This window comes from Triticum aestivum, chromosome 2B, assembly GCF_018294505.1.
Source record: "Triticum aestivum cultivar Chinese Spring chromosome 2B, IWGSC CS RefSeq v2.1, whole genome shotgun sequence".
In the NCBI taxonomy this organism is placed as follows: domain Eukaryota; kingdom Viridiplantae; phylum Streptophyta; class Magnoliopsida; order Poales; family Poaceae; genus Triticum; species Triticum aestivum.
In genome coordinates, this window is record NC_057798.1 from 277,753,343 (window position 1) to 277,772,060 (window position 18,718).

The window sequence follows — 18,718 nt, forward strand, 5'->3', positions numbered from 1 at the left end:
TTCTGTTGAATGGCTTCTTCCGCTAACCGGGTTTAGAGCTTCTGAATCCGGAGGGTTTCAGCACTTAATGCGGCGCTTGTGCTTGTTGCGACGTGACCTGCCATTGTTGTCCTTGGTATCGGAATTGCCAGGGCTCTTGGTTATGTTATTGCTACGAGCTAGCCAGTTGTCTTCTCCCACGCAAAAGCGGGTCATGAGTGTCATGAGGGCTATCATAGATTTCGGCTTTTCCTGTCCTAGGTGCCTGGCAAGCCATTCGTCTCGGATGTTGTGCCTGAAGGCTGCAAGGGCCTCTGCGTCCGGACAATCGACTATTTGATTTTTCTTGGTTAGGAACCGTGTCCAGAATTGTCTGGCCGATTCCTCTGGCTACTGGATTATGTGGCTTAGGTCATCGGCATCTGGTGGTCGCACATAAGTGCCCTGGAAGTTGTCAAGGAATGCGGATTCCAGGTCCTCCCAGCAACTAATTGACTCTGCTGGCAGGCTGTTAAGCCAATGCCGAGCTGGTCCTTTAATCTTGAGCGGGAGGTATTTAATGGCATGTAGATCATCACCACAGGCCATGTGGATATGAAGGAGATAATCCTCGATCCATACCGCGGGATCTGTTGTGCCATCGTATGATTCGATGTTTACGGGTTTAAAACCCTCGGGGATTTGATGATCCATTACTTCGTCTGTGAAGCATAGTGGGTGTGCGGCGCCCCTGTACTGGGCTATATCGCGACGTAGCTCGGATGAGCTTTGTCTGTTGTGTTCGGCCTGGCCGTATATATCATATCCGGCGTGAAGGTTATCGTCACGTGACATGGGGTGCCCACGCGATCCGTAGATCGATCTTGTTTGCCTTGCCTTATCCTCCAATATGTCTCACAGGTATGTTGCCTTTCCCCGTGCTCTGGTATTTTTGGAGCGGCGCCGGGGTGCGTCTTGAGTTCAGGGCCGAAAGGCCTCTCTGTCGCGGCCACGGGGTGGTCGATCGGGCGCATCGTACGCTGGTGATGTAGGTTTAGTTGCTTCCTCCTCTAGTTGGGGTAGCAGCCTGCGCTTTGGGTAGCTCTTGGAGGGGCGTTCGAGTTTATACTCTCCGGCCGCCAGGACTTCAGTCCATCTATCGGCTAGCAAGTCTTGGTCAGCTCTAAGCTGCTGCTGTTTTTTCTTGAGGCTGCTTGCCGTGGCTATAAGCCTGCGTTTGAAATGCTCTTGTTCGACGGGATCCTCTGGCATGACGAATTCGTCGTCGTCGAGGCTTGCCTCGTCTTCGCAGGGAGGCATATAATTGTCGTCCTCGACCTCCCTGTCTGCCGCTCTCTCATGAGGGCTGGCTCCTCCGTCCTCCTGTGCTGAATCCTGCTGGAGGGGCTTGTGTTCGGCACTGTCCGGGGTGTTGTTATCTCTAGTGCCGGACTTCCCGTTTTTGCTTTGGCGGGATTTAGAGCGGCGCCGCTGACGTCGGCGCTTGGATTGCTTCTTGGAGGGGTCATCCTCCATTTTTTCATCGCCATCCCCTGCTTTGGGGGTGTCCACCATGTATATGTCATATGATGAGGTGGCTTTCCAGTGCCCTATAGGTGCTGGTTCTTGGTCGTCTCCTTCATCGGCGTCCATACCTTCGATGTCTTCGGAGTCAAAGTCGAGCATGTCGGTTAGATCGTCGACAGTGGCTACAAAGTGGGTGGTGGGTGGTTTTCGAATTTCTTCGTCGTCCACATCCCAACCATGCTGACCATAGTCCGTCTAGGGCTCTCCTAACAAAGAGAGAGACTTTAGTGAATTCAGGATATCGCCAAAGGGCGAGTGCTGAAAGACGTCCGCGGCGGTGAACTCCATGATTGGAGCCCAATCGGGTTCGATCGGAAGGGGTGCGGAAGATTCGGAGTCCGGAACGGAGTCCGGCACCTTGGAGTCACAGGCCTCGCAAAAGACTAGGCTGGTATTCGGCTCTATCGCCGTAGAGATTGCAGCTCCTAGGGCGGCGTCCAACCGTCTGTCCCCGACTAGCGCAGTCGGCTCTGAGCTAATGGTTGGAGCGGACACCTGAGCGGCGCTCTGGGCGCTGTCCGGCGGCAGAGCTAGATCATGCCCATCGTGACAGTGCAGCGCGCTCGGCCGTGGCTCGAATCCGTCGAAGATCAAGTCCTCGCGGATGTCGGCCGTGTAGTTTAAGCTTCCAAACCTGACCTGATGGCCAGGGGCGTAGCTTTCGATCTGCTCTAGATGGCCAAGCGAATTGGCTTGTAGTGCGAAGCCGCCGAATACGAAGATCTGTCCGGGGAGAAAAGTCTCACCCTGGACCGCGTCGTGGTTGATGATCGAAGAAGCCATCGGGCCTAAAGGTGACAACACAGAGGAACTCTCAATGAAAGCACCAATGTCGGTGTCAAAACCGGCGGATCTCGGGTAGGGGATCCCGAACTGTGCGTCTAGGCGGATGGTAACAGGAGACAAGGGACACGATGTTTTTACCCAGGTTCAGGCCCTCTCGATGGAGGTAAAACCCTACTCCTGCTTGATTAATATTGATGATATGGGTAGTACAGGAGTTGATCTACCACGGGATTAGAGAGGCTAAACCCTAGAAGCTAGCCTATGCTATGATTGTTGTTCGTCCTACGGACTAAACCTCTCCGGTTTATATAGACACCGAAGAGGGCTAGGGTTACACAGAGTCGGTTACAATGGAAGGAGATCTACACATCGTATCGCCAAGCTTGCCTTCCATGCCAAGGAAAGTCCTATCCGGACACGGGACGAAGTCTTCAATCTTGTATCTTCATAGTCCGGGAGTCCGGCCAAAGGTCATAGTCCGGCCATCCGGACACCCCCTAATCTAGGACTCCCTCACACGCTGAGACCCGGTGTAGAGTTGTTCCACCAGCGTATAAACCGCCTTCAGCTTGATCAACATATCTTGGTTAAGATTTGAACTCCTGTGGCCTGCATACCAATATCAGGTGAGTTAATGACAATTTATATGATAAATTGAAAGATTCAAATATTTTACACTTGCAGGGCGACTTACCAAAGATTGCAGAGACCATCTGAGAGACATGACGTTTTAAGCCAGATAATTCACCGGTCGCCTCTTCAAGAGCCGCCTCTACTTTCTCAGCTCGATTGATCAAAGCAATCTTTTCATCAGCCCTGGCCTTTTCATCCATTTAAAAGTCTTTTTTCAGTGTCTCTTGTTTAGATATACTGAATTCAAACTTGGAGTTGGCTCTTTGGGTTTCTGTCTCTTGTGCTTCCAGGCGTTTCTTCAAGTCAGATACCTCGGTTTCCAGTTGACTAGTGCTGGCCTGTACAAATACCGGGTCAAAGTGATGACTATTATCATACAATAATAAGTCCCAAGCCTTTTGCAAGCAACAACACTTGGCACTTGGGCCAGGCAGTTTTGACCCACTTATGTTTTTTACCGTGTGTGATTTTGTCAATTATCTAGAGAGTGCAGTTTTGCAGAAAACCCCTTGCACTTCATGCATTTAATATCTCACAAACCGTGCATTGGATTAAAATGACTTAAACATGTAAAGTGATTAGAATTTCATCTAGTTTAATAATTTGCAACTTTCATCCATGTTAAAAATGTTTAACTTGCTGTTTGATATTATTTTGCATAAATGACATGCTAAAATGATTTATTTCATAACTAAATAACCGTAGCTCCGAATTAAATAAACCTTATATGTAAATGGTCTAGAAAAATGCATAGATTAACTTGGTGCACTTTGCTTTACTGTTTAACGACATTAAAATATGTTTTAGGGAAGAACAGTACCAAATTCGAAATATGGACATGAGATTTTCCGGAATTGTTGTTTGTTGTTTCCGGCCTCATTTAAACTTGCCTAAATAGTTAGGTTACTTATGTTTCACCTCTTGCCATGTTAACCAACATTTAATATTCATGTGTACCTAAACGAGAGTGAACTAAATACTTGAATGTGATGTTTCGTCAATATGCAACTTGTTGCATATTGAGCTCCACTTAACTTGTAGTATTATTTGTTGCATTTTGCCATGCTTCGCCATGCTATTAAACCGGTCGTGCATCATACTTGTTTGTGCATCATGCCATGTTTATGCTTGTGTGTTTACCATGTTATTTGTTTCTTTCCGGTTTGCTTCCCTCGTTAGCTTCGGTTTCGTTCCGGAGTTGCGAGGATTCGTTCGACTACGTCTGTTTGTCTTCTTCATGGACTCATTCTTCTCCCTTGTGGGATCTCAGGCAAGATGATCATTACCCCGATATCACGTCTATCTTTGCTTGCTAGTTGTTCGTTCTATCGCTATGTCGCGCTACCTACCACTTGTCATTCAAGGCTCTCATTATGCCATGTCAAGCCTCTAACCCGCCTTCCTAGCAAACCGTTGTTTGGCTATGTTACCGCTTTTGTTCAGCCCCTCTTATAGCGTTGTTAGTTGCAGGTGAAGTTGAAGTTTGCTCCATGTTGGAACATGTTTATGTTGGGATATCACAATATCTCTTATTTTAATTAATGCATCTATATACTTGGTAAAGGGTGGAAGGCTCGGCCTTATGTCTGGTGTTTTGTTCCACTCTTGCCACCCTAGTTTTCGTCATACCAGTGTTATGTTCCTTGATTTTGCGTTCCTTACGCGGTTGGGGTTATGGGACCCCCTTGACAGTTTGCTTTGAATAAAGGGATAATTAATTTTATGCCCTAGTTGTGTCCCACTCATCTGTTTAACCCCTAGTTTCAGAAACTCACCTGTTCTGTCCAAGCCACTTTGGGATTCTTTTGTTTTTTCCCTTCCGTCACGGTTCCGCTTGGTCAGCACCGTTTGACCGTATACGGCGCTTCATTTTGGAAAATGTTGCCCCAGTGGCCATTGCCCCCTTACCGCTTCGTCCTCCTTGAGCTCACTTGGGGAATCAGACAGATGCGTTGGTGAAGAACAGATCCAGAGGCGTGGGAGAGGACTGAAGGGAGGAGAAGATATAAACGATGAGCTTCGGGTCCTCAAGCTCATAGACCGTGGTTGGTTTGGATGCAGAGGTAAGTGAAGCACTCCATTAGGTTTCGACCCCAATATCATTCTAGGGTTTCTCTGATTTGGTTCTTTTTGCTCTTTTTTGATTTAGATCGATGGGATTGGGATTGTGGAGTTTTTCTCACAGTACCATCACCCAGACGAATCATTTTGTGGCTTGGAATCGAGGTCCAAGCATCGATGCCTTGGTCATGGGCTAGTTCCTGCTCACCGGGTGGCTTGGGGAGGGGCTAGCACTTGCCAGTGTTTTTTAGGATGCCCACTTGATGTAATCAACTAATATTGTCAATTTGTTTCCGGTTTGGTTGCTGCTAATGTGAAATTTCTAAATCAGTTGTTCTTTTCTGATATAACTAGTTACTAGATGAGTGCAAAGTGGGTGGTTTGGGTTGACCCTCCTCCTCCACTGCGTGTGGCACTTGCATTTGAAGATCTACATGCAGAGGTTGAACACGGTTGGATCAAGTCTCACAAATTGCAGAGGGAAAATATGGAGCTGACAAAGAAGAACTGTGCTTTAAAGAAGAAACTGAAGGAGAGAGATGAGATGCTCAATGTTAATTTGGGTAGTGATGTTTGCTGGAATTATTGTATGTGTTGTACTTGTTGCATTTTCAAGGCAGTGAGTGAATCAAGTATATTTGTTGTAAGGGATCCCTTGTAGTAATGTACCAAACTTAATGTAATGCAGTTTGTTGTTGGATGATGAAAGCAATTTGGTTTATATTGTTAGATGACTTAGGTACATGACCAAATTGTCGCCGACGACGACAATTTGGTTCATTTTGTTACATTACTTATGTACACGACCAAATTAACGTCGATGACGACAATTTGGTTCATATTTTTAGATGACTTAGGCACATGACAAAATTGTCATCGACAACGACAATTTGGTTCATTTTTTACCTTACTTATGTACATGACCAAATTATCGTTGACAACGACAATTTGGTTCATATTGTTACATGACTTAGGTACATGACCAAATTGTCGTCGACGACGACAATTTGGTAAATGTTGGCACATGAATAGGGAACAAGCAAGCAAATTAAAGCAAGCATCACATATCATTAAGGGAACAAGCATCAAATTCCAAAACTTGAAACAACTTCATCAGCTTGAAACACACATTAGTTCAACAACATAAAACACACAAAACTTCATCAACTTCAAACACACAGTAGTTCAACAACTTAAAACACACAGTAGTTCAACAACTTCAAACAAGTTCATCACCTAGTAGTTCAACAAGACACACAATACTTCATCACCTAGCAGTTCAACAGGACACACAGAATGATATTGGGGCACAACAAGAACTAGAACTTCAGTTTCTTGCTCCTGGTGTTCTCAGCTGGATTTGGGGCTAGCCTACTTCTGCTTCTGGTGTTCTTTGCTGGGTTGGGGGCTAGTACATCAGAAACTTGAGGTGTTGTTATCTGCTTCTTAACTGGAGAAGCTCCTCTAGTTGCTACCCTCTTGTAATTCTTCCTGGGGCTGTCACAAGTGCAAACATATTACATTTCATTTTTTTTGCATGATAACAAACATAAACAAACATACACACAAACATAGATGTACCTGACTACACTAGCATTTGTAGATGATGGTGTTGGCTCTCTAGCTGGCTCTTGTAGTGGATCTGCTGGTGGATGTACTTCCTCTCCATCTGTTCCATCAACTACTTCTAGTGGATCTGCTGGTGGATATCGTTCCTCTCCATCCGTTCCATCAACTAATTCTAGTGGATCTGCTGGCTCTTTCACTTCTGGCTCTTCTGCATTCTCTGCTCCCCAATGTTCATCTTCACCAAATGCTACATCAACTGAATATTTGCACTTGTTTGCATGGTGGCCTAGTCTTCCACACCTGCCACACTTGTACTTCCTGGGACCAAGTCCCTTTCCTTCATTGCTAGACCTTATCCTAGTTTTCCTAGGCCTGCCTAGTGCTCTGTTTTGAACTGGAGCACAGAGTTTAAATCCTAGATTCACAATTTCCCACTTTTTCTCCTTCCAAAGCTGGAAGGTTATCAGCATATGTAGCTCTGAATTTCTCAACAGAGTTAAAGTTGTGCACATACTGATTAATTGCACTAGCTTCATCTCTTAGAGCAGTGATAAGGAAGAGAGCATGGATGCATGGCTTACTAGTTATTTGCCACTGTCTGCAACTACAAGTCCAGTTCTCCAAGTCAACTGGGTACCTCCATACTCTTTTTTCTTTGTCAGTAGTAGTAACTTCAGCCTCTTTTGGGCTTCTTCTAATCAAAGTCATCTCTAAACCTTTTGTTTTTGCCATTAAGGCCTTCATTATAGATGGAACAATCAAGTGGCCTTCAAAATGGTCATTGGCAATCTTGTTCCTAATATCAAATTTCTGCATAATATACTGCCTAATCTTGTCACACAAATCTACTATGTGAAGCCCCTTGTATTTTCTTGACCCTTGAGTTGAAAGCTTCAGCTAGGTTGTTGTTCACATAGTCCACTTTGCAAGTATCATTGAAGAGTGCCCTAGCTCATATTTTTGTGTGGTGCTCCTCTAAATATTCTTTAACTTTGGGCCTGCTGTGCAACGGATTTAGATGGTAGTTGTGCTTCTTTATGCTGTATGTAAGTGAGCATGGCCACAAATTGTCATCATAGAACTTGCCTTTGAACTTCTTGCTGAAGTTCTGAGCCAAATGTCTCATGCACTCCCTGTGCTCTACTCCAGCAAATACATCATCAACAACTGTCTCCAATCCTTTGCAAGCATCAGTATGTATGACTAAACCATCTAGATGCCCTATGAGTTTCTTAAGTTGTTGGAAAAACCAAGTCCAACTCTCAGTTGACTCTACTTCTATGACACCATAGGCAACAGGGAATAACTAGTTGTGAGCATCAAGGGCACAAGCAGAAACAAGCTGACCCCTGTACCTACCATTCAGTGCAGTTGCATCCACAATAAGATAAGGACTGCACCCCTCCAAGAAACCTTTTTGACATGCCTTGAAACACACAAAAACTCTTCTGAAGCACTACTTGTACATTTTCTTTCCTCTCACTATGTACTCCACAGTGTGCTTGTCGATTTCAACTACACTGCCTGGTGATGTTCTCTCAACTTCAACTTTGAATGAATAAATAAGACTGAAACTCTCACTATACTTCCCAAACATCTTGTCTACTGCCAGCTCGTTACCAAAATAACACCTACTGTATGGCACCTCCACTCCATATTTCTCAGTCAACCTCTGCTGAATTTCCTTTGGGCCCATGTCTGGATTATTTCTAAGCCACTGCATACAAGCATCTGCTATCCATCTTCTCTTTGCAGCCCTCAATCTCTGAGATCGATTAACACTTGGACAATTGTGAGGGTAAGGGTTGACCTTAATCTAAAAAGAAGAAGAACAAACAGTTAGTAAATGCAACAAAATTGTTTCACAATTACTATAGAATCTACAAAAAGAAGAAAATGCATAAGTACCTGAAATAATGTGCTTCTCCTCATTAAAGAAGCATGTAGCCTCCACTTACATCTCAGAGGCACATTTGACAGTAAACCTTGTTGGCTCACTTTTCAAAATAATGAACTCCGTTTCACTCTTAATTGAGAAAGTTGCAACTGCATTTCTACACTCAACTGCAGAAGGAAAAACTACCCCCTCCTCAATAGAGGGATTTTCTCTGTCATACATCATTACAGGTATGTCCTCATCTTCAGTTCCAAATTCTGCATTGTCCTTTTCCTCTAGCTTCTCATCTTCATCTGTATCTGAAAATTCAGCAGGAATGTAGGACTCATTTGCTTTATCTTCCTCCATGTTGTGCTCAGTATATCTTGGGTAAAGTTTCTCATCCTCTTCATCAGACAAAGTACTACATCAGGCTCTACTTCCTCCACAATAGGATCAACAGCTATGCTAGGTTTAGCTTAGGTTTTACTGCAAGAATGCTCTGACTGAACATTTGCACTAGGAGTTGTAGGTGGCTTGCAGCTGTTGCTTGTTGCCCTTGTTTTAGTCAGTTTTCCAGATGCTTTAGTACTAGAGGGCCTTGAACCAGTGGGATTGGAATTTTTCTGTGATTTAGGCCTCTGAATAACATTGATTTCCATATTGCATGACATGGTTTGTGCATTAGTAGCAAACATGACACCTAACTCACTATCAGACTGAATAGGAACCCAAGCAACTTTGGATGCACCCCAATACCTTATCTCCACAGCATCATATAATCCCCAAGGATATTTGGCACCAACTGTTGCCCTTAACTGATCAAATGTGCTACTGTTGTCCACAACTAATGGAAATGTGAAGCCTTGTTCTTTTCCTTTTGTACCAGCACCAGATAAAATGCATGTCTCCATTCTAACACTTAGATTAAATGCTCTAGCCGGATCCATCCTATGCAAACATGTCAAAATATAGCAAGAGACTAGCCTAAATAAGATGCAAACATGTATATGCTGACCTAAATCCACCACGAAACAGTAGATCTAGGGGACAGAGGCAAGAGACATCATTTCTGGAGGGGACGGGGAAACTTACTATGATGTTCTCTGAGATGACCGTGTTCTTCGCTCGCAGGCGCCGCCTGTGGCAGCGCTGCCGTCCAGGTCATCCCCCATCGCCAGCACGAGTGGATCTGTTGGGCACTGATTCGGTCGCCGTCGCCGCCGCCTAGGTCGCCAGCAGGAGTGGATCTGGTGGGCGCTGATTCGGTCACCATCTTCGCCGCCTAGGGTTTGTGAGAGAGAGTGCGGAATGAGAGAGTGGGGAACATGAGAGTGAGGATGAGAGTGAGATGGGGCCGAGTGGGTTATGTCCAAGCTAGGGGCATCTGGTGTCCAAAACGGAGCGCCGTATACGGTCAAACGGCGCTGACCAAGCGGAACCATGACGAAAGGGAAAAAACGAAAGAATCCCAAAGTGGCTTGGACAGAACAGGTGAGTTTCTAAAACTAGGGGTAAAACGAGTAGGGCACAACTAAAGGCGTAAAACTAATTATCCCTTCAATCAAACTCCTCTAGCAAGGCCCAACCTAGGTTTTAACATTTGCCTACCACCTATACTTTTCCCTTGGGAGCTATAGCCCCGAGGGTCATCTTTATTTTAACCCCCCGGGTCAGTGCTCCTCTGAGTGTTGGTCCAACCTAGAGCCACTTGCAGTGCTACCCCTTCACCCGGGGTCTTTGGTTGTTGTATGTAGTGTTCATCCGGTGTGCCCTGAGAACGAGATATGTGCAGCTCCTATCAGGATTTGTCGGCACATTCGAGCGGTCTTGCTAGTCTTGTTTTACCATTGTCGAAATGTCTTCTAACTGGGATTCCGAGTCTGATCGGGTTGTTCCGGGAGAAGGGATATCCTTTGTTGATCGTGAGAGCTTCTGATGGGCTAAGTTGGGACACACCTGCTGGGTATGAACTTTCGAGAGTCGCGCCTGCAGTTATGTGGCAGATGGGAATTTGTTAATATCCAGTTGTAGAGAACTTGACACTTGACTTAATTAAAATGCATCAACCGTGTATGTTGCCGTGATGGTCCCTTTTCGGCGGAGTCCAGGAACTGAACACGGTTTGGGTTATGTTTGAACGTAAGTAGTTTCAGGATCACTTCTTGATCACTTCTAGCTTCATGACTATTGCGTAGCTTCTCATCTTACTCTTATTTGTGTATGTTAGCCACCATTTTTGCTTAGAGCTTGCTACAACTCCACCTCATCACCTTATCCTACCCATAAGCTTAAATAGCCTTGATCTCGCGGGTTTTGAGATTGCTGAGTCCTCGTGACTCACACATACTACCAAAACAGTTGCAGGTGCCGATGATACCAGTGCAAGTGATGCCACCAAACTCAAGTGGGAGTTCGACGAGGACCTTGGTCGTTACTATGTTTTGTTTCCTGATGATCAGCAGTGGAGCCCAGTTGGGACGATCGGGGATCTAGCACTTGGGGGTTATCTGCTTTTCATTTGGATTTGTCCGTAGTCGGACTATGTGTGTACTCTGAATGATGTATGAATTATACGATCTTCATGTGAAGTGGCGATTGTAAGCCAACTCTATTTATCCCGTTCCTGTTATTACATGGGATTGTGTGAAGATGACCCTTCTTGCGACAAAACCACAATGCGGTTATGCCTCTAAGTCGTGCCTCGAAACGTGGGAGATATAGCCACATCGTGGCGTTACACCATCGTATCTACTTTGCCAAACTCTTTTGCCCTTGTTTTGGACTCTAATTTGCATGATTTGAATGGAACTAACCCGGACTGACGCTGTTTTCAACAGAATTGCCTTGTTGTTATTTTCTTGCAGAAATAGAAGTTCTCGAAATGACCTCAAAATTCACGGAGAATATTTTTGGAATTAATAAAAAATATTGGCGAAAGAATCAACCGGAGGGGACCCACTGGCTGTCCACAAGGGTGGAGGGCGCACCCCCTGCCTTGTGGCTCCCCTGGACCTCCACCGACCTCAACTCCAACTCCATATACTCACTTTTGGGGAGAAAAAAATAAGAGAGAAGGATTCATCGTGTTTTACGATACGGAGCCGCCATTGCCGCCTCCTGTTCTTCATCGGAAGGGGTGATCTGGAGTCCGTTCGGGGCTCCTGAGAGGGGAAACCGACGCCATCGTCATCATCAACCATCCTCCATCACCAACTTCATGATGCTCACCGTCATACGTGTGTAATTCCATCATAGGCTTGCTGGATGGTGATGGGTTGGATGAGATTCATCATGTAATTGAGTTAGTTTTGTTAGGGTTTGATCCCTAGTATCCACTATGTTTTGAGATTGATGTTGCTATGACTTTGCTATGCATAATGCTTGTCATTAGGGCCCGAGTGACATGAATTCAGATCTAAACCCTTTATGTTTCCATGAATATATTTGTGTTCTTGATCCGATCTTGCAAGTTGTAGACACCTATTACGAGTTACAATCCGCATACCCCTAGGTGACAATAATTGGGATTCTTTCCGGTGATTACCGTAGTTTGAGGAGTTCATGTATTCACTATGTGCTAATGCTTTGGTCCGATTCTCTATTAAAAGGAGGTCTTAGTATCCCTTAGTTCCCATTAGGACCCCGCTGCCATGGGAGGGTAGGACAAAAGATGTTATGCAAGTCCCTTTCCATAAGCAAGTATGACTATATTTGGAATACATGCCTACATTATATTGATGAATTGGAGCTAGTTCTGTGTCACCCTAGGTTATAACTATTGCATGATGAATGCCATCCAACATAATTATCCATCATTGATCCATTGCCTACGAGCTTTTCACATATTGATATTTGCTAAGTTACTTTTCTGTTGCTACTGTTACAATCATCACAAAATTACTACTGTTACTTTTGTCACCATTATCGTTACTTCCATACCACTTTGCTACTAAATACTTTGCTGCAGATATTAAGCCTTTCATCTGTGGTTGAATTGACAACACGATTGCTAATACTCGAGAATATTCTTTGGCTCCCCTTGTGTTGAATCAATAAATTTGGGTTGAATACTCTACCCTCAAAAACTGTTGTGATCCCCTATACTTGTGGGTTATCAAGACCTTTTTCTGGCGCTATTTGATGTTTGCTTGACCACGTCGGTATTTCCCCAAAGAGGAAGGGATGATGCAGCACAACAAAGGTAGGTATTTCCCTCAGTGATGAGACCAAGGTTATCGAACCAGTAGGAGAACCACGCAACACCACGTAAACAACTCCTGCACACAAAGAACAAATACTTGCAACCCAACATAAGAGAGGGGTTGTTAATCCCTCACGGGTAAAAAGATAGATAAAATTGTAGTAGATTGGATAAATAGATCTCGCGGGAATGTGAGATAAAATAAAAAATTGTAGCAAGGTATTTTTGTATTGTTGGTTTAATAGATCTGAAACTAAAAGCAAATAAAAATATATCGTGAAGGCAAATATATTAAAGAAGAGACCCGGGGGCCGTAGGTTTCACTATTGGCTTATCTCAAGAAAAATAGCAAACGGTGGAATAACAAATTACTGTTGGGCAATTGATAGGACTTCAAATACTCATGATGATATCGAGGCAATGATCATTATATAGGCATCACGTCCAAGATTAGTAGACCGACTCCTGCCTGCATCTACTACTATTACTCCACACATCGACCGCTATCCATGATGAATATAGTGTATTAAGTTCATGGGAAAATGGAGTAATGCAATAAGGATGATGACATGATGCAGACAAGATCTATTTATGTAGAAATAGACCCCATCTTGTTATCCTTAATAGTAACGATACATACGTGTCGGTTCCCCTTATGTCACTGGGATCAAGCACCATAAGATCGAACCGATCACAAAGCACCTCTTCCCATTGCAAGATAAATAGATCAAGTTGGCCAAACAAAACCCAAATATCAGAGAAGAAATACGAGACTATAAGCAATCATGCATATAAGAGATCAAAGAAGACTCAAATAACTTTCATGGATAAAAACATAGATCTGATCATAAACTCAAAGTTCACCGGATCCCAACAAACACACCGCAAAAAGAGTTACATCAAATGGATCTCCAAGAGACCATTGTATTGTGAATCAAGAGAGAGAGAGAGAGATGAAGCCGTCTAGCTACTAACTGTGGACCCGTAGGTCTATAATGAACTACTCACGCATCATCGAAGAGGCACCAATGAGGATGATGAACCCCTCTGTGATGGTGTTTAGATTGGATCTGGTGGTTCTGGAACTTACGACGGCTAGAATTGATTTTTGTCGACTCCCCTAGGGTTTCTGGAATATTGGGGTACTTATAGAGCAAAGAGGCGGTGCGGGAGGCCACCGAGATGGGCATAACCCACCTGGCCGTGCCTGGGGCCCCAGGCGCGCCCTGGTGGGTTGTTCCCCCCTCGGGGCAGCCCTCTGGTACTTCTTCGGCCAATCTTGTGTCTTCTGGTCCAGAATTCACAAGAAGTTTTGCTGCGTTTGGACTCCGTTTGGTATTGATTTCATGCGATGTAAAAAACAGGCAAAAAATAGCAACTGGCACTAGGGACTATATCTATAGGTTAGTACCAAAATACGATATAAAATGATTATAAAATTATAGATATGTTGGAGACGTATCAGCATCCCCAAGCTTAATTGCTGCTCATCCTTGAGTAGGTAAATGATAAAAACAGAATATTTGATGTGGAATGCTGCCTAACATGTTCATCACATATTCTTTTCTTTGTGGCATGGGCATTTGGACTTTTATATGGTTCAAAGCAATACTCTAGTTTTGACATGAAGACTTTAATACTCAAGCATATCAACAAGCAACATTGTCTTTCAAAATATCAACACTAAAGCAAGTTATCCCTAGCCCATTATGCTCAATCATTGATCCATTCATGAAACACACTCGGATACTAGCTATACCCAATGCTCAAGTACTATAATAGTGCCCCTTAGTTGGTGCTTTATAAGAGAAGATGGAGACTCAAGTAAACATAAAAATTGCATAAAGTAAAAGAAAGGCCCTTCGCAGAGGGAAGTAGGGATTTGTAGAGGTGCGAGAGCTCAGCGTGGAAATTGAGAGATAAAAACATTTTGGGAGGCATGCTTTTCCCACCAATGAAAACGACTTGGAGTTCGCAACACTTTCCATGCTAGATACATCATAGGCGGTTCCCAAACAGAAAATAAAGTTTATTCCTTTTTCCACCATACTTTCACTTTCTATGGCTAACCGTAACCACGGGTGCCCTCCATACCAACACTTTCCAAGGAATTTATTTTTTGACAACATAAAGTAAATTCATTTTTCATTTCAGGACTAGGCATCCATAATACCTTTGTCGTACTCTTGTGCAATGTCAAGTGAATAAACACTCATCGTGAGAATATTACACCTAGCATGGAAAACATCGGCCACCCCTTACCGCCTCGCGAGCAATAAGAGCATAAAGAAGAGAAATTTATTTTGAAAATTAGAGATGGCACATACAAATTTGCTCAGAACGGCATGGAAATACCGCATATAGGTAGGTATAGTGGACTCATATGGCAAAATTGGTTTAAAGGGTTTTGGATGCCCAAGTAGTGATCATACTTAGTGCAAATGAAGGTTAGCAAAAAGATTTAGAAGAGTCGAACCAAGAAACGAAAAATCTCGTAAGCGAGCATTAAGCATAACTAACACCGAATAATGCATCACAAGTAGGATGTAATTTCATCGCATAACTATTGACTTTCATGCTTGCATAGGGAATCACAAACCTTAACACCAATATTCTTACTAAAGCATAATTACTCATCAACATGACTCACATATCATATTGTCATATCTCAAAACCATAGAATCATCAAAACAAGCACACAACGCAAAGAAAACAGAATCTGTCAAAAACAGAGCAATCTGTAGAAATCTGGATACTTTGAATACTTCTGTAACTCCAAAAATTCTAAAAAAATTAGGACAACGTGGGCAATTTTTATATTAATATTCTTCATAAAGAATCACTCAAAAGCACTCTTCTCTTAAAATGGGAATTGATAGAGGCAAAGGTGTCCCGTCTTTCGATGAGATGATGAATTTCGCTTTGGTGGAAGTCGACTTTGATGATCCGACTACGAACGTGCGAGGACGTCGCGCCTTAGCAATCGCTAAACCAACTCCAAGAGGTTATTGACAACGCCAAAGCACGATCAACCTGACCACGAGGGTCTGTTTCCTGCGAGCAAACGAAGAACAAGCAAGAAACTGAGATTGCAATCTGGATATTGCGAATATAAGATGAAAGCTTTATTGATCAAGGTGGGGTTCTGTGACGCCTTTGTCTGGTCGTTGAACACAAACGAAGTACGCGAAGTTGCAGCTATGGCGAACTTTAATCTAAACAAAACCCTCAGTCTAAACGATGCCCTAAGGGCTGTATATATGGAGGAAGAGGGGGGGAATTTCATGGCCCTTGGTGGAGGGGTCCGAAATCAAACCTATCTCTTGTTTCCCCACACATACAGACTCTAAAAATAGCCTATACTTATGTATTTGGAAACTACATGGGCCTGGCCCAATAATAAGGTGACGCAGTACCTAGAATAGCCTCGGGACGAAATTTATGAACTGGCATCTTGTATATTTCGTCCAAGGCTTCATGCACCCATTATGGTGGCTTCAAAGTCCTGAAATCATCACTTGTAACTCCGTTCTTGTTCCCCTTGCGCATGCCATCATCTCCACGCTTGTTCTTGCTCCAATGTTCATCCTTCTCCAAGCTAGGCCCTTCATTTGTAAGCAAAACAAATGTATCCAATTTAGGCAGCATCATATTCTCATGAACATTAGAATCATTACCAAGAAACGAAAGTACCTGGTAATTTAGTTGGCATGCGCGAGCTCTAGTAATTGGTCCAGTATGTATAGCAGCAGGGGTTGTGGGTGTAACAATTGTACTGATGTCCTCATCATCCTCCCCTTCTTGAAACAAAGTCGTCCTCGACGGAAGTTCATCTTCCTCACCCAAATAAGGCTTCAAATCTGCAATGTTAAAAGTGGGACTAACCCCAAAATCTCTAGGCAGCTCAAGTTTATATGCATTATCATTTATTTTCTCCAACACCTTAAAGGGACCATCAGCACGTGGCATTAGCTTTGATTTGCGCAAATCAGGAAATCTATCCTTACGCAAATGTAACCAAACAAGATCTCCAGGTGCAAACACAACATGTTTTGTACCCTTATCTCCAGCAAGTTTATATTTAGCATTCATACGCTCAATGTTTTCCTTAGTTAACTCATGCATTTTTAAAATCAATTCAGCACGTTGTTTAGCATCAAAATTAACCTTCTCCGAAGATGGAAGAGGCAACAAATCAATAGGTGCACGAGGTAGGAAACCATACACAACTTCAAAAAGGCACATCTTAGTAGTAGAATCCAATGAACGATTATAAGCAAATTCAATATGAGGCAAGCATTCCTCCCACATTTTCTTATTATTCTTCAAAACAGCCCTAAGCATAGTAGACAATGTTCTATTGACTACTTCAGTTTGTCCATCAGTTTGGGGGTGACAAGTAGTACTAAAAAGCAGTTTAGTCCCCAACTTAGCCCATAAACATCTCCAAAAGTGGCTAAGAAATTTAGTATCACGATCTGAAACAATAGTATTTGGCACACCATGCAAGCGAATAATTTCACGAAAGAACAAATCAGCAACATTTACAGCATCATCGCTTTTATGACATGGTATAAAGTGTGCCATTTTCGAGAATCTATCCACGACAACAAATATGCTATCCCTCCCCTTCTTTGTTCGAGGTAAACCTAAAACAAAGTCCATAGATATGTCCTCCCAAGGAACACTAAGTACAGGCAAAGGCATATATAAACCATGAGGATTGAGTCGTGACTTAGCTTTTTGACATGTATTGCAGCGAGCAATAAAACACTCAACATCCCGTCTCATCTTTGGCCAAAAGAAATGTGTAGCAAGTACGTCCTCCGTCTTCTTCACGCCAAGATGTCCCGTTAATCCTCCTCCATGCGCCTCCTGCAACAACAAAAGACGAACAGAGCTAGCTGGAATGCATAGCTTGTTAGCATGAAACACAAATCGATCATTAACGACGAACTTGTTCCACATTCTTCCTTCTTTACAATTCTGCATTACATCTTTAAAATCAGCATCATGCACATATTGATCTTTGATGGTCTCCAAACCAAATATTTTGAAGTCAAGTTGTGAAAACATAGTATAGCGACGAGACAATGCATCAGCAATAACATTTTCTTTTACCTTCTTGTGTTTAATGACATAAGGGAAAGTCTCAATGAATTCAACCCATTTAGCATGTCTACGATTCAGTTTAGCTTGACTTTTAATATGTTTCAAATATTCATGATCAGAATGTATAATAAATTCTTTGGGCCATAACTAATGTTGCCATGTTTCTGAAGTCCGAACAAGAGCATATAATTCTTTATCATAAGTAGAATGATTCAGACTAGGCCCACTCAATTTTTCAGAAAAATATGCAACAGGTTGGCCATCTTGTAATAACACACCTCCTAATCCAATTCCACTAGCATCACATTCAAGCTCAAAAGTCTTATTAAAATCAGGAAGTTGGAGTAAAGGAGCATGTGTCAACTTATCTTTCAATACCGTGAAGGCTTTTTCCTATGCGATACCCCAAAGAAAAGGCACATCTTTCTTTGTAAGCTCATTGAGAGGTGCAGCAATGGTGCTGAAATCACTCACAAAACGCCTATAGAATCCAGAGAGGCCAAGAAAACTCCTCACTTGTGTGACTGTTTTGGGCTGTGGCCAACAATCAATAGTGTCAATCTGGGCTTTATCAACTTCAATTCCCTGTGGAGTAACAACATAGCCAAGAAAAGATACTCGGTCGGTGCAAAAGGTGCACTTCCCAAGGTTACCAAACAAACGTGCATCACGTAGAGCAATAAAAACATCACGTAAATGTTCCAAATGTTCTTCCAAAGATCTGCTATAAATCAATATGTCATCAAAGTAAACTACCACAAATCAACCAATGAAAGCACGTAAAACTTCGTTCATTAATCTCATGAAAGTACTAGGTGCATTAGTTAACCCAAAAGTCATGACTAACCACTCATATAATCCAAACTTAGTTTTAAATGTTGTTTTCCATTCATCTCCCAATTTCATACGAATTTGATGGTATCCACTACGCA